Consider the following 17,261-nt stretch of genomic DNA (forward strand, 5'->3'; position numbering starts at 1 on the left):
GTCGTGCAGCCGCAGGCAGTGCCAACACAGCGAGGACCCCCGGTCCTTGGGTCCCACAGGGGTCAAGCCCAGCAAAGCAGTCGCCGCGCGCAACCGCAGTATACTGAGTGGGAGCAAGACATGACTGCCAATTCAGAACGGCAGGGGGCAGCAATGGAGAACATCGCTGAGAGCATGGAGCGTGTGGCCCGATCTGTGCTCCCCCCTGCTAGGCAGGTGCTTCTCCAGCAGCAGGTGGCACGGTCCACAGCCCACTCCCTCAGGCTGGGCATGGCGGCCTCAGACAGGGCACGCCAGGCTGAAATGTCATCTCTGCGTCAAGCAATTGCTGCTCACGCAGAGTCGCACATGGATGCCCTGAGGGCGGAGTATGCTTCCCTCAAATCCACTCTGGGTGTCCTTATGATGTCCCAGAGGCAGCGGGCAGAGGAGAGGTTTGCACAGCTTGAGCGTACCATCTCGGCTGAGCTACAGGCTTGCCGGGAGGTGCAACGGTTGTCCAGTCAGGCCTTGCAGGAGGAACTCCGTGTTACACGTGCTACCTTGCAAGAGGAAGCAGGTGTATCACGTGAGGTTCTGCATGCATACCTACGTCACATTGCCACACAGAACCAGGCTCACCCGTCCGGCAGACTTGCTGCCGACGAGGGGCAAGCTGCGGCTAGGCGTGGCCAGGCTACTGTGCAACATCCTCCTTTCCAGGATGAGCCAGACTCAGACGACCATCTATCTCCCACATAGGTCGGGCTGTGCAGGCGTTGAGCCCATGGAGGTTTTTTTTTTGGTGCAGCATCATCGCATGTGGGTGTTGAGCAGCACCCTGTACCTCCCCCCTCCTCGGTGCCTCCCCTCCCGGGTCGTATGTGGCCATTTTTGATTTTTCTTTTAGTTTAGTTAGTTAAGTTTCTGTTTGATAGGCAGGTGCTTCTCCAGTTAGTTTAATTAGGTAATGTAGGTTTTTCATAGTTAGTGTAATTAGTTAATAAATTTTAAAATTGCTTGTCTATTGTGCTTTCATGTGACGGTCCTGTGCTTTGTGGCTTTTGAAGGCATCCACTGTCTGTTCCAGCTGGGCCCTTCAGGCTTGTCTTGTGGATGTGTTTGCTGCTTGGGGTCCTTGACTCACATATGCCACTCCTGCCTCCCTTATCCATGGGCTCGCAAGGATGGTTCGGTGTGACAACCTATTACACAAGGGCTTTGGACTGTCATATCTGTGGCATGTCTGGTGCTGTGTGACTTGTGTTGACACCCCTAGTGGGGATGATTGCGGTGTTATTGTCCACTGTTCAGCTTTTGCTAGATGGGGTGTTTCATGATTAATGTGTACATTCATTGCTATGCATTGTGTAGTATGTTTCTTATCTTTACTGTACACATGCTTGTTGCAATTCATGCCGTAGATAGTGTGTTCCACACTTTGGATTTGAAAGACGGACTGATGGTGTGATTTCTGATGTAAGTCTCTGACATGGTCCAGTAATGAGATGCCTGAAGAGACACACACAGATGACTTTGAAGCATTAATCATGTGTTTGATGCCCTTTCTGCAGGGGGATGAGCCTCCAGAGCACCTTTGCCAGCAGACATGGCCCATTGGACATCTGAATTCTGGACACGTTTGTTGGTGCCCACATGCACATGTGTGCACAAGCAGAGGCACAGGGATTGCAGACCTACATCCTAGAACTGCTGACGTGTTCCAAGGAACTCCAGGCAAGGTGAGCAGCACAGGGGGGCCACAACACAGCAAAGCTTGCACCAGGCTAGTTGCACATGCAGGCTTAGTTACAGCACTGAGGGTGAGCTTGGATGAATATTGGTGTTGAAGCACACAATGCAGCTCAGATGTGTTGGTGGACTGATGGCTGTTGATTGTAAGGTTGTCTGGGACACCTGCAGGGGCAGTGGCACATACCCTCCGGTACACCAAGGTCCATTGAGGCACTTGTATCAACCATGTAGCCTTCCGAGACATGGAAAGGGGAAGCTCACAGGGACATACAGCAAGGGACATACTCGGATGCAGTGCATTTCATTTCCATGTACATTTGATACATGCACTGCCTACTTTGTTTCGGTCATGGTGAAACACGACTTGTTCTGAAGTCATGCCTTGCTATATGGGTCTGTCTGCTTACCCAGGGAACATTGCATGTTGTGTGAATTGTGACACATTGGTGTTCCATTTGCCACACACCCACCGGCGGCTGACTTACTGCATTGACTGTGTATGACCCATCACAGGGGTAATGTTATATATGGGTACGAAGCATCTACACCAGATTGTCTGTTTGTAGAGTAGTTTGTTGCTATGGGGCATGTTTGGTGGTGTGTTTTTGTGTTATGGGCACGGACAGATTATTAACTGTGGCTCTCTTTGCAGCATTGCAGTGCTCCTGTAACCGGACCTGTGAGTGCGCAGGCAGGAGGCCAGCACTCAAAACCAGAGCTAAGTGTCTTGTTGTTTTTCTTTCAAACTGCTCTGCATAGGCATGCTGGGGGGTGCACGAATGCATGGATGAATGTGTAATTCAATTCGGTATGTTTGTTTTCCCCTAATCACCCGGAGTCCTATCCAATTTTAAAACCTGTACCCTCTACCCGGTGTTCCTGCTTCCCGTACCTATCCAAGCAACATTCCCTAACCCTCTTTCCCCGCTGGGGTTGCGGATGCCTGTGTAAGCCCCAAACTTGCAGGCGACAAAACCCTAGAGGGGGTGGTTGGTTCGTGCCACTCCTAAGCCTGGACTACAGAAGGCCATGACAATGATGTCCAAGTTTGTTCGGATTGTGTATGTGTTCATGCAGGTAGTACATTTTCGTGCATTCCCTACTTTCACGTGTCATTCCTCCTCCCCTCTCCTGCCACTCATTCCAGTTATCCAGTGTGCCAACGCCTGTCCCGACTGCATATCCCTGACCCTCCTTCCCCACCAGGGTCTCAGAGGCCTGTGTGAGTTTTACCTTGCAGGCACCCGGGACACGGTGGGGGTGGTTGTTTCGTGCCACTCCTGCGCCTGTACACGGGACCTGTGACAGTACACATCCGTTCATGGAGCATCATTCTATGTTATGTACCACACATGGTTCACATCCTGTTGTGACATTGTTTTACTGTGCTACCTTGGTTGTTACATCATTGTGGTAGTACTTGGCCTTTGTGAGGTACTGCTACATCAAGTCATCTACTGGAGGGTGTTCTGGTTCGTTTTTCTGGCTTGGATTTTGTGATTTTGCAAATGAGGGTGGACTCTGAGGGTGCAGGCACCTTTTTACACACAAGGTGGGAGATGGTGACGAAGGGGAAGGGTGATCCTGTGGCCAGGTGAAATTGAGGGTTGAAGGCTCCATGACCCAGGTGCAGTTGTTCAGTGGGTCATGGTCATTTGTGAGGGAGGGGGGGTGATTTGTTGTTGATAGTTGCCTTGCCCTGCAGTGTGATGGGAACCCTGACATTGCAATTGTGGTATCCTATGTACATGTTGTGTTCTGCTGATCAATGCCTGTTCATGTGTTGTGTTTACCTTTCAGGTGTGAGGGGATAGTTGTGGTTTGACATGCTGGGGTGTACACATGGTGAATGTTCACATGTGATGTGTAGAGGACACTGATGGTCACTTGATTGCACATGCATATGTTGAGTGCATGTCCTTACTGACCCACACACTTGCACTATGATGCACTACATGTACAACCACCCTTGCATATCCACGTGTACACTCTGTTTGCCTTCTGGTGCCCACTGTGTCCCTGCAGCACATGTTCTGTGACCAATTATGGATCCTGTAGATGCCTAATTTGCTTTTTGATGTGGTCTGTCGCTTAGATGTGATGCTCAGGGTGTGCATCACACACAATGGCTGTTCACTGTGCTGTGCGCTGAGCAGTGTGTTGCAGGAGTTGGACACAGCACACAGAAGCTGCAGTGTTGATTTTGCAATGCACAATGTGCATGTAGACAGTCATTCATTGTTATGTTACGTCTACAACTTTTGTAATGCATTTGGGAATGACTTATTTTGGGTGGGAGGTTGTTGGTCTGTCATTTCATCTGATTCCATGTCAGGCATCATTGTCTGATGCCACTGTACATTTTTGACATGGCAATGTGTACCTTATTGGTACTGTGTTGGTGTATGGGTATTGCTTGCCATGTCATGTTGTGGTTTGGGAGGGTTTGAGTGACATAACAGTGATGGTCATGGCCTGTTTTGCAGGTGTGTGTAATTCACACCTTGCATGTCAGGGTCATCCGCTTCTCAAAGCAACTAGCTGGGGATAGATCTCTCTCCGCCGCAGGGGCCTCCCTCTGGAACAGCCTTCCTGCCTCACTGGAACTTGAGGAGAACCATCTCTGGTTCCGGAAGCACCTCAAGACCTTCCTCTTTGCTTCTGCTTTCTCTCTCCCTCTCCCTTGCAAAATTCTTCACTGGAACTGCACTGGATCTGCAACTGGGCCACTCTCACCGACCTCGGTCCCTGGCCCAGCCACTCTCCACTTGCACTGCCTCCCTGGCAACCCCAGCACTGCGGGACTGTCTCTCTATCCCTACAGCCCCCCCTTTCCAGCACTTGTCTGCACTTACCTTTGCAGTTGCCACCAGCTGGCCTATTTATTTGTTTTTTGTCTACTTACCCTGTACTGTACTCCCCCCCTCCCCTTCCCCTTGCACTTTTCCCTTCCCCCTACCCCTGCACTTGCACAATCTAAATGACACCTGGCCTAGTAGTATCGTTGTCTGTCTTCCCTTGTTCCCCCCTCCCTGCCTCGTCGCACCTTGAAATACTTGTCTATAGGCACATTACAAATGCCATATCATGCCATGTCATATGTGTGCCTTTTGGTCACACAGGATAGCTTGTGTTTACGTAGCTAGGGATGCAGACAATGTGGCACTTCCATGGCAACTATCTCAGGGTGGTAGGGTTGTGACAGTTGACTGTCTCTTTGTCATCATCGATTGTCACCTGGTATGTGCCAGGCCTGTGTGCACTCCGCAGGGGTGGGAGTTTAGGTGAAAAATGTGGCCACAAGCTGGATCCGGGCTTCCTCGCCACGTGCCCTGTCCCCTCCCATGGGCAGTGCCTGTGCCTGTGGTTGGGGATGTGGGGGCACCACCATGTCCATCGGTACGCCCTGCCGTGTTGCAACATTGTGCAGGACACATGCTGCCACAATGATCCTGCACACTACTGGGGGTGCATAGAGTAGCTGCCCGCCAGAGCGGTCCAGGGAGCGGAAACGTGACTTGAGCACTCCGAATGTGCGCTCCACTATGGCCCTGGTTGCAATATGGGCGGCGTTGTATCTTACCTGGGGTGGTGTGGTGGGGTTCCGGATTGGCGTAATCATGTGGTTGCTCAGAGGGTAGGCACTGTCCCCTGGGGAGGTGTAAATGGTTGTGATTATTGGGGTTTGTGTATTTGTGTGTGTGTGACATGCATGCATGTGCAAGGGCCTTTGTACTCACCTAGGAGCCATGTGTCGCCATGCTGCCCAGCTTCCAGGGCCCGGCACAGGGCGGACATTCTGTATATGAAACTGTCATGGATGGAGCCAGGGTAGTTTGCATAGACAGAGGTGATGATTCCCTTTGCATCGCATACCATCTGTACATTGATGGAATGCCAGTGCTTGCGGTTTCGGTAGATGTGCTCAGTGGCCCTGGGTGGACGTAGGGCCCCATGGGTGCAATCTATGGCACCAAGCACTTTGGGGAAGTGTGCCACCCTGTAAAAATCCAGGACAACGGCCTGCCTTTCTGCGGGTGTTCTGGGCATGTATATGTGCCTGCGGACTGAGGGGCGCGCTGTCATGATTGCCAGTACCTGGTGTAGGCAGCGTGACTGCGTGGCCTGTGATACCCCCCCCCACTATGACAGTAGTCCGCTGGAATGACCCAGTGGCCAAGAAATGCAGGACATTGAGCACCTTCTCCAAGGGGCTCAATGCTTGGGAGCAAAGGGTGGGGGATGTAAGGTCATCTTCCCACTCCATGACCAGGTCTAGGATGATATGGGGTGGAAATCTATACCTGCCGTAGACCTGGTCGTCAGGCATCCCAAAAAGGCTTGTCCGTGGTGCGAAAATGCATGCCCTGGCTATTCTCCTCCTCCTGCGGTGTCCCACGATCAGTGCTGCGACAAATGGGGCATTCATCGTAGCTGTATATACGTGTTTGTTGTTTGCGTGCACTTTTATATTGTGCGCGGGGACGCTTCCGCCTGCCTTCGTGTGGCGGATGCGTTGACGCCTGTGTGCGTCTTTTGCCATGCGCGGGTTTCCCGTATTTAAATCCATGAATACGGGTTGTTCGCGTGCGTGTAGGCGTTCCGTGTAGTTCCCTGCAGTACTTCCCCAGTTACGCCTTCTTTTTCACACGTTATTCCCCATTCCGCGTGTTATGCCCACTGTTCCGCCCACTTTGGTTGTGTGCGCCGCGCTATGTGCGCTTTTGCTGTGCGCGTAGCGCACGCCGCGTGTGCCCGCGTGCGTCATGGCAGGATTTGGTGCACGGACAGCGGGAAACACGCGCACCGTCTTCCGTGAATCGCACGCGTGCGCGTGCGCTGGGTTTCTCACGCTTGCGCCACCTTGCGCCTGCTTGCGCTGGGATTTTGGGTGCACGTTTGCTCCATGAATCGACCCCTAAGTGTCTCTTTCAATGTTTCTTTCCATGGAAAAGCATTTGCCACTGCTAGTTTTATAGTATTTTTGTTTACACCATTCATACGTCCGACTAGACCATTCTCCATAGGGTGGTAAAGTGATGTGCGTCTGTGGTTGATGCACCTGTTCTTCAGAAACTCTTGCATTTCATCAGAGACAAACTGAACGCCATTATCTGTCACTATTTCCTCTGGATCTCCTTCTCTATCAAACACTTCCTCCAGAAACTTGATTACTTTCCCAGTGTAAATGGAGTCCTCTGCACAGAGCTTCCTTGCATGGCTGCTCTGGAACCTGTAACATACATAACATATATGTTTAATTGTATTCAAATATGTATGGGTGGACCCAGCTCCCCCTCCCCTACACCCGCCAAACCTTATGGACCGCCACTTCCCCAACCGACGCCCTCCACACCCAACGATATCCAGTCATATTATCGTTATAAGACAATAATCTGCAATACGACTTTTTTTTATAAACAACATTTTTAAAAAATCGATATATATTTATCTGTTACTGTTTCTGGATTCATTATTTATTACAGCTATGACTGGATGCATCTCTCTTTGTGCATGCTGTGTGCATGAGTGGCTGGATAATGTCAGAATGAATTGTATACTTGAAACATGAGTGAATGTGCCAGCAGTGACAGATAGACCTAGAGCTGCTGGGGAGTGGATGTGCCACTTGGTAGCACTTTTAATATAGGTGAACCTCATACTTGTAACTAAAGACTACAACTAAAAGATTGAACCACGGTTACTTGGAATAAACCTATCTGCAACATTATTCCTGCTTCTTCCTGTCATTGATCTTCATTTCCCTACAAACATGTGAAGGTTCATAGAGGTGTAGTTGGACAACCATGTGCACTTAGTAACCAACGCGACCAGGAAGCACTAACTTCGTCATGAGAGGGTACACTGGATCCTAATGCCACTTTAGGCCAAACTACTGATCCATGGGCAATGAAAACTGCAGGGATGGTGGTAGAAAGGGGTCGGTGGTGAGGGCTAAGGCCAGGATTAGCACGATAGATTAAGGGATAGATATACCAGGCAGAATATGTTAAACCAGTAGAAAGTCCGAACAGCGTGGAGGCAGGACCAGTCTACGACAACAGCAAAAGTCTAAACAACAGTGCAGAGCAGATGCTTTGCATGCTCATTGCAGCTCGAAGGGTCCCAAGTAGGGCCAGCGTTGTTCAGCTGGCCTGAGAGTGGTGACCTGTCAGTATGAGCCCTGAGGCATCGGGTCCAATCCTAAGTGACTGCCTCCACTGAAATTCAATGGGGAAGTGGCCAAATAATGATGGAGCTGTCGCTTTTGGGAGGGAGTGTGGAGGGCAGTCAAATGCTTGACACTACAATGCTGATTCCGATTCTTGGAGGCTACTTTGCAGTAACCAGCACCATAATTAGACCTTAAGTTGGTCATGTTGGCTCGGAGGGCAATTGGTATTGGCAATGTCCATAGCAATGGGACTCATTACAAGTTCGTCAGTCCGGAAACAAGGGTGCCGGTAGCAACTTAACAGCACCCTTTACGGACCGCCAAACTACGAGTCTGCTGGCAGGGGCACGGTACTCCCAGTAGGCCAGACCTGCTGGGAGTTCAGGTCCCTACTGGCTGTGTTTTCACTGAAGCACCGGCAGCTTTAGCAACGGTGCTTCAGTAACCCCATTCCAGTGGAGACCTATGGGACTCCATGGGAATGGGGATTTACTGTTTCGCCGCCTGCTATAATATCCCAGTGGCACTGGGATGTCAGGCGGCGGAATCAGTCTTGCGGGGTTGCCGGTAACTCACCGCCTAACGGTGGGTTTTACCGGAAACCCTGTAATGAGGGCAAACGTCTTTTTCAGATTTCATGTCCACATTGTGACTCATTTCTAGTCACAAAGAAAAGATGACCAGAAAATCACAGTGCATTTATAAAACTGCACTGAAGTACATGTGCTGTCGAAAATGATTTAATAGTTGTCACCTCTCTAGGATAGTTGAACTCACAACCAATAAGAAAGGTGTTTGTGGCAAACGAAGTCCTGACGGTAAGGGGTAACTTGGTTCAAGGGGCAAGCGCAGTGTTTTGTGTTGGGATCCCTGCATGCAGGAAGTGATTGCTATGCAGTGAGGCGTGCTCGCAGAGGGTGACAGTTGTAGAAAGTCAAGGCCACCATGTGAGGGGGTATGTGTATTTGTGAATGGAAGTGTGAAATGCATTAACATAACATGAAGGAGGAAAGCATTTAGTGTTGAGTGAGAGGGTGCCTGTATGCAGGCAGTGATTGCTATGTAAGGATGCATGTTTGAAGAGGGTGATTGTTGTAAAAGGTTAAGTTATCTGCATACAAGTGTGTGTGTGTGTGATGCTAAGGCTTGAACTGGCCTATAGGTCAACAGGGCAATGCCTGATCTGCAAGCCCTAAATAGTAGTGAGGGCCAGTTTTCTGGGTCAAAATGGGCCAGCTTTTTGGGTCAAAGTGGGCCAGTTTTTTGATGAAGTTGGCACAAAATTAACACATTTATAACAGCGGGCCACTTTTTCATTGGTGCCCGAGCCAATTTTATGTCCCAGTCTGACATTGGTGAAGTTTGCATGTTTGGTGAGAGATAAAATATTGGGAACATAACGTGTAATGATTATTGTGTCAGACAGGTGTATGTCTTGCTGACTCTTCAAAAAAAGAACTTTTTTACTAAACATACTAACTCCATTCACTTCTTTCATTTGGCGACAAAGCAAATGCAAGAATGCTGGTTGCATTCTGGCAGTATTACCGCCAGGATACCGGCAACTGGTGACACCGTTACCGGCACTCAGTTTGGCCGTGATTTTATTCCCCATTCCATGGAGTCCCGTAGGATTCCATGGGGGGATTTGGCGGTATTACCGGCACCGGTAATACCAGTGCTGGTAATACAGGCTATTTTTGCCAGTAGGGGGGCGGAATTACCTCCACATCTTAGCTGGAAGTAGTTCCGCCCACCCCACTGGCAACCTTGTACTTTGCTGGTGCGGCAAACAAAATTACCAGCATGTTATAACTACACTGGCAAAGTTGTAATGGGCCTCATTACGAGTCTGGCGGTAACCCGCTGGTGCTACTCCCAGACTTGCAACACTTTTCTGGTGCCTGACATCCTGGTGCCACCGGGACATTACAAGTCCCGGCGGATCGGGAAGCCAGGCGCCGGAAAATGTTAGTCCCAATTGTCCCCATTGGGAGTGGGGAGACGGAAGCACCGGCACCATTGCAAACGGTGCCGGTACTTCCCTGAAAACTCTGCAGGCGGGTGCAACAGCCGCAGAGTTGTAGTGTGGCGGTCTGGAAAGGGTGCCGGTACCGTGTGACCAGCACCATTATCTCCGGCCCACCACACTTGTAATGAGGCCCAACGCGGCCCATGTATTTGAACCAAAATTCGCTGTATATTCTGTGCTGTGAATCTTTGGCCTTGACCTAGCAGAATCATTCTATATTTAGCATGACTGGCGACTTGCGTTAAACATCGGCTTTAATGGAAAAAAAATGAACCCTTACTTGGTTATTGGTGTGTCATCAGAGGACTGAGTAGCGTCGTGCTCTCTTTTCGGTCCAGCATCCCCGAATGAGTCTCCTGCATTGGAGAGGAGACCCTTCCCTTCTCCATTCGTGTTGCTTGCCATAATTCACCTGCACTTAATACACCAAAGAAACGCCCTTAATGTCGGGAAAATTATCTTCCGAGTCAAAATGACAGCTTGGAAAATCATGAGGTTTCTGTTAAGAAATTCTTTCTCATGAAGATTTACCTCCTGAATTACATCTCACACGGATTAAACCGGTTTCCCCAGGAGTAGAATAAAGAGATCCATCTCCTTGCTAGTGGATGCCATGCTATGAGTACTCTTCTGAGCTGTTCATGTGGAATTTGAAGCCAACTCGTGTATGACATCAATTAATTATGACCTCAAACGACAATGAGGGGCAGAGAAGGCTTAGTGGTTAGGCTGTCAACTATGCATCACGGAGCCCTGTGTTCTAATCCCTGATTGCCTCTTTGTGAATTGTGAATATTTGTGGTAAGATCGCTTTACCTGTGTGCGCATCAGCTCCTTACCTACGACAGTGCTTAGCACCATTGTTGCCCATACAAAGGTAACCAAGAGCAGGCCGTTTGCCTGCCTTCTTTCTTGCTTGAGCTTGCCGTCTCCTGAAGCTCACTAGTTTGGGCTATGCACCACCTAAAAGCTGAATTTATTACATTGGAGTTCAAATAGGGAGAAATGGCAAATGAGGAGGGACACACAACGTGTAGGTGTTGCTTGGTTATTTGGCCACCCATTGTGCTAATATCTATGGCCACTGCCAGCCTGTTCCCTCGTCCTTCCCCAGCCCAAAACACCACCGCATGGAACTCTTTGAGGTCCCTTTCATCAAGCCACGCTATCAAACTTTGCCTTGAACTGCTTGCCATTGTTTGTTCAAAGATTTAGGCTCCATTCCAAGTCGGCTGGTCGAGTATTAAAACTGGAGGTAAGGCCGACGCCCTACCGGCAAAAACACCATCATTACCGACACCTGTATTGCCGGTGCCGTTAATGACATCAAATCCCCTAATGGAGTCCTACGGGACTCCATGACTGGGGATTTACACTGTTACTCTGGCACTCGTAATCTGGCTGCAATGCCGCTGGACAGAGTGCCGGAAATGGTAATAGTGTTTGCCGGTATCCTGGCGGCTTTACCACCAGGAAACCGGCAGGGCTGTAATGAGGACCTATTACTTAATTGGAGTTGTAAACCTGTTACTAGTGTAATAAAAATGTCTTAACGGGTCTGCCTTCAGCCAATCAATGTACAAGCACTGTGCATGTCCTTCACTGTATTAGGCATTTGCCAGGCACTGCTATTAGATGCCCATGTATTCACTAATTTTTCACCTGCTACCATCAATGGTCAGTTATTACCACTAAGTCAGTACCTGGCAAGTGCATTTGCCAGGCCAACACACAAGCCCAAAGTGTTGGCATTGCCAATGCTTGCGCATTTTAGTAGTTGAAAGGGAGCAGAAGAGTAATAGCTCAAAAACACTGAAAACCAGCAAGAAGAAGAGCCTATGAGAGGAGATGACCGAACATTTCCAAAAGTGGAGCCATCATACTCATCAGTTTAGGGGCTTTTAACTTGTGAGATAGGCTAAGGGAGGTGTTGTAATGGAATCCCTTGTGACGTTATGTTCTGAGGGGTTTCCACATTCTCACCTGGTGATTCTGTAGTGGACGGTTGGTGGGGCTCCAGTTCTGCGGTGTTTCTGCAGGGTCCGTCTCTAATAAAACGTCTTCCTTCAACTACAATTGCCACCCTCCTCATTACTAAAGGAGGTACACTTTTTAAACTAGGAATGGTAGGGATTCATTTGGCCACAAAAGGGGTTGAGGGCTTGTTATAAAATATATAGAGAGTAATGTCTCAGCGTAAAATAAAATAGGGCACAGAAGAAAGTTGGAGCACAAAAGGACTCATGTAGCCTATGTCTGGGCATGAAGACAATCATTTAATCATTTTGCTAATCTCTCTGGCCATAAGGAGATAGCCTGCTTAATAATTTCCACTGAAGTCCTCTATTGAAAAAGTAGGTGTGATTGTTATATCCTGTCTCTCTTGCTGTACTTGATATTTTGGGCGTGCATATTGAGAGCGTGATATTGTAGAGTGCTTGTGTCAGCTGTTCTATATGTGGCAGTTCGCCCATAACATCATGCTGTCTTGGGTGCTGGATATCCCGTCCTCAACCACTCCCTCTAGCTCTGCATCTGTCTGACCACCCACCAACCTAAAACTTGCAACACATGTCTAAAAAAACATACTTATGTTGAAGATGTCTCTTATCTGAGGCTTCAGACTTTATGACAGTGGCCATATTTACAGTGTCATATGACATCATAGCTTCACTTATTATTTATTTGAAAAATAATGGAAGTGCTTTTATCTGGTCCCTCAATAAACTCTTAGAAAATATACATGAGTAAACGTCCAGCGTAATAAGTAGGTAAGGGAGACATGGCTGTACAAAGGCCATGGAACCGTTATGCATTTCATGTCACAGATTCTATGTCTTCCAAATCTTGAACGTGGCAAATAGCAGGTAGCAGAGGGATAGCTGGATGTGGAAAGAACTATGAGCCTCATTCTGAGTAATCACGAAAAACCATTATTACCGCAAATTCGGTATTAGCATCTCCAGCTGGGCATGCAGCGGAAAGCCCGCCATACTCGGAGTAGACAGGCACGCGCACAAACCCATGCCGGAAGCGGCAATACCAGATTGCCGGTATCAACGGATGAATGGAGAAAACAACTGGCATTAGCGGACAAGAAATGGCATCGCTAGCGGTTCGGCCAAAAAAAGGTGTTAATACCAGATATGCGGTAATACCAGCGCTGGAACCCGAAATTCAGCGAAAACCGGCAGTAGGCCACCAGCCATTACAAAAACAAAATCCACCTCAATCCACTGCAATCTACAGCCATCCAGGGACAGAAAGAGCAGAAAAACATGTCACAGGAACACAGCAACCCAATCAAGGACCAAAGCCAACGCAAACCCACTTTGCAGATACAGAACTGACAGCCCTGGTGGAGACTGCGCTGCAGTATGCTGAGCAGCTGATTGGAGCAAGGCAGAGCAAGACAGGCTGCCAGAGGAAGAGCGCCATATGGGGTGAGGTGGTGGCCAACGTCACAGCTGCCCGGACCGTCCCCCGGATGAGAAAGGTTTGCTGCAAGATGCTCGGTCCTCAACCCTCAGGTGGGTGTCAGGTACTACCTGGAGAGTTCCTCAGAAGCTGCTGAACCCTGCAGACCCACAAAAGTGTCTTGCTCAGCCGAGCTCGGTACACCCCTGGGGGAACGGGAATTGGACAAAATAAAAAACTCTGATATTGTTCTTCCTCCTGTGGATTGATATCTGCATGGGTGAGAAAAGACAACAGACGAGTGTGCCTATCTTACTAAATCTCCTCCTCCCTCACTCAACCCTCAGTAAATCACTGTAGATGAGATTCCTCTGCTTAAAGCCAAGAGGAAATAATGCAGATGTGAACATTCCAAAATTAAACTGTAGTTACTCTTTAGGGTTGCAGGAAATATTGTGGCAATCTGTTCAGTTTCATGCTTTATCAAGTATTTCTTGAGAGTCATGTAGCTCCTTAAACTCTCTTAGTTAACTTCTTTAGGTGCTTCTCTTTCTTTTCAGGTGAAAATAAATAACTTCCTGGTTGCTTCTTAAAAGGATTCTCTGAAGAAGTGAATTCTCTGTGTTCATAAATTGAAGTTGTTGGAATGGAAATGAGTTTTTCCCACCCCCCTAAGTTCTTTCAGGTGAGGCAAAACCCCTATGACATAGTGTAGTGTATAAGTGGGGAGAAAACTGCACTATGAAACTCGGTGCAGAATGTTAGACGTAGCGTCTACAAACAGAAGAGAGCGGCAGTCTTTGATACATTGTGAAGTTATTGGGTCTTTCTGACAATATACCCCTCAAGAGTACGAAAGGACAGATTGAGATGAGTATTGCCCAAAAATGAGTACGCCCTAGTACACCGCTGGCTGCAAAGAAAAGAACACTGTTAACCAAGAATACACCCAGAGTATATCAAAGATACTGTCAGCAGTAATACTCACTAACGAAGCGTTAATGATGTCTGCCAAGGATATTGTCAAAGAATGAGAGGTGTACCCCTGGAAATATAACCAAAATAGTAAGCTAAGAATCAATATCGGGCAGAAGAAAATATACCAGAGTTCAGTACCAATCTTATCATTGTTTAATGGAGCGATATCCCCTGGAGACAGTTCCGGTGTCCTTATTACGTGCAGCGGAGGATTCTGTGCGGCAGTGGTGGAAGTCCGAGAACACGTCCTGCAACAGACTATTCCCGATGGAACGAGGACGCCTGTTAGAGTCCTGAATCCACCTAACACCCAACGAAATGATGACGCCTGTAACCATGTCCTTAATCCAAGAAAGTTCAAAAGTAGTCCATGAAAATGTTCCGTGATACAGAGTAACAGATTGAGGGTAAGACGAAAGCAATCCTAATGGGAAATCCGAAGTCGTAGTCTAGATGCAAAATGACAAGGAGCAAGCAAAGAAGTCCTTTGAGCGTTCGGGGTCGAAATACCATAGTATCGTAGATGAGCCAAGGATACAGAAGAAAGCAGTCCAAATGCAAAAAGAGGGTCGAGGAAAACAAGAACAAGGTGAGTAACAACGAAGGCGCCACTAGAAACGAGATTCAGAAGCAGCGGGCTGAATCCGAGGCAGAGTCTTTAAGGCATCAGCTGACTTGACACAAGACGTCTTGCCGTGCCCGAACCAATGGGAGTCTATTGATAGGCTGCCAATGTTTCCATGATAACCCCCAGAGTTCCCAGAACAAAACGCAGTGCGTAGGGGTTTTACCTTTATGTGACAGAATGTCACGCTGTGAACTCAAAGCTTTATGAGGCACATGATTAGAGGAAATGAGTAAGTACCTGTCTTGCAAAGGTATGCTGTGCGCACTAGAGTGAGAACGTGGTGTATTCCTGACAGCATCCTCCCCTAAAGAGAGATCCCGGGCATGGTAGGCCAAAAATCGGGTCAACAGTTCAGGAGCATGCAAATGCGATTTGGGCTCCCAGGTGCGATCCACAGGACCATAACCCTTCCAGTCCACCAGATAATGGCAGGAACCCCAAATCAACTTGGAATCTAGAATGGCCTGGACCTCGTATTCTTTAGCAACCTGAACCATGACCGGTGCAGGACGTGAGGGCAACCAAGTACCAGCACGACAAGGCTTCACAAGGGAGACGTGAAAAATGGGGAGGATTTTCCAATGGGTGGGTAGATCTAGACAAACTGCTAAAGGGTTCACCAAGGACTTCACGGGGAAAGGACACAAAAAACGAGGCACCAGACACTTGCGACTAGGGATGTGTAGGTTCTTTGAGGATAACCAAACTAATGTCCCAGGTAGATAGACAGGTGCTGGAGTTCGATGGCAGTCAGAATTAAACTTGGCTTGTCGCTGAGCCGATTCTAAATGTTCAAAGATTTGTTTATGTAAAGCCTGTAAATCCTGGACAACCTCCTGTACAGCCGGGTTATCATATATAGGCATCAAATCCAAGGGAATGGTTGTTGGGTGCTGACCATAAAGGGCGAAGAAGGGAGAAGAACTCGTGGATGCATGAACAGAGTTGTTGTAAGCAAACTCTGCAGCCCACAGAACCAATAACCAGGACTCCTGATGTTGCATAGTCAAACACTGCAGAAATTGTTCCAGAGTAGCATTGGCACATTCGGTCTGCCCATCTGTTTCAGGATGATACGCAGTGGAGTATCTTCCATCGATACCCAAAGCAGTAGTCAAATGTCACCAAAAATGTGAGGTGAACTGCGCACCTCGATCGGAAATGATAACATCCGGCAATCCAAAACATCTAAAAACGTCATTCAGGAACAGCTTGCCAGAACCAGAGCTGTGGGTAGGCCTCTACATGGGAAAAACAGGGCCATCTTGGTGAAATAATCAATGACTACCCAAATGGTATTGTACCCCTGGACCAATGGCAATTCGACTACAAAATCCATGGAGATCATAACCCAGGGTTTCTTTTGGATGGGTAGAGGTTGTAGTAATCCCATGGGCTTCGATGAGGAACCCTTGCATGGGGCACAAACCAAACAAGTGTGAATGTATTCCGCCACATCTTTACTCATGGAAGGCCACCAACACCACGTTTCAACTGCTCGAGGGTTTTTTGCGTTGACCAGGATGTGCGCCATAAGTGCATCATGAGCCCACTTCAACGCTATCAACCGGGTCTCTACATCATGCAAGTAGACCCGCCCCGGTAGGTAAGGTAACGACTTAACTAAATCCATATTGTACTCTGCTATCTCAGGGGGGTTAGTAGCTACCCATTTTTGCAGCATAGTCTTTAAGGAAGAATCCAGGGTGCAAGAATATTTACATGACACGGTTGCAAGACAGTCCCATCCCAAGCACTTGAACGTTCCTCCCCATGTATCCTACACAGGGCGTCTGCTTTTGAATGTAGAGAACCAGGATAATAGGTGAGCACAAAATTAAACATGGAGAAGAATTTGTGCCACCTGGCGTGGCGAGCTGTTGTACATTTAACTGACTGTAGAGCAAGCAGATTACTGTAGTCTGTATATACTTGCACCGGAGCTGTAGTACCAAGGAGGTGATGTCTTCAGATTGTAAAGGCATCCCGGACCGCTAACAATTCACGCCCGGTAATGGTATAATTGGCCTCATACTTGGTTAACTTCCTGGAATGATAGGCAACGGGGTGAAGAAAACCTGTATCAGCACATAGCTGTGATAGGACAGCACCTTCGGCTTTATCCGAGGCGTCAGCCTCAACATAAAATGGCTAACAGGATCAGGGTGTTGTAAGACAGGAGCTGAAGTTAAAGCAGTTTTGAGAGTATCAAAAGCCACCTGAGCTTCATCAGTCCATATGAACGAACGCTTAGAGCTAGTGAGGGCCGTTAGAGGGGCAGCAGTAGCGGGAAAAGA

General features: G+C 48.3%; 1 long non-coding RNA gene across 2 annotated transcripts in view; it reads right to left on the reverse strand.

The window, feature by feature from the left end:
• The window catches only part of LOC138467670 (uncharacterized), a 117,067-nt gene extending 106,326 nt beyond the window's left edge, over positions 1 to 10,741 (reverse strand). The window contains exons 1-2 of one of the 2 annotated variants that reach the window (XR_011268125.1): positions 10,473 to 10,741; positions 10,222 to 10,358 (exon numbers count right to left, since the gene is read on the reverse strand). This is a non-coding gene — a long non-coding RNA (uncharacterized lncRNA). The remainder of the gene's footprint in view (positions 1 to 10,221; positions 10,359 to 10,472) is intronic. The other variant, XR_011268126.1, reaches the window with a different exon arrangement.
• Between the last annotated feature and the right edge of the window lie 6,520 nt (positions 10,742 to 17,261).

The sequence above is a fragment of the Ambystoma mexicanum genome, chromosome 4q, assembly GCF_040938575.1.
Source record: "Ambystoma mexicanum isolate Mex_15411 chromosome 4q, UKY_AmexF1_1, whole genome shotgun sequence".
Lineage (NCBI taxonomy): Eukaryota > Metazoa > Chordata > Amphibia > Caudata > Ambystomatidae > Ambystoma > Ambystoma mexicanum.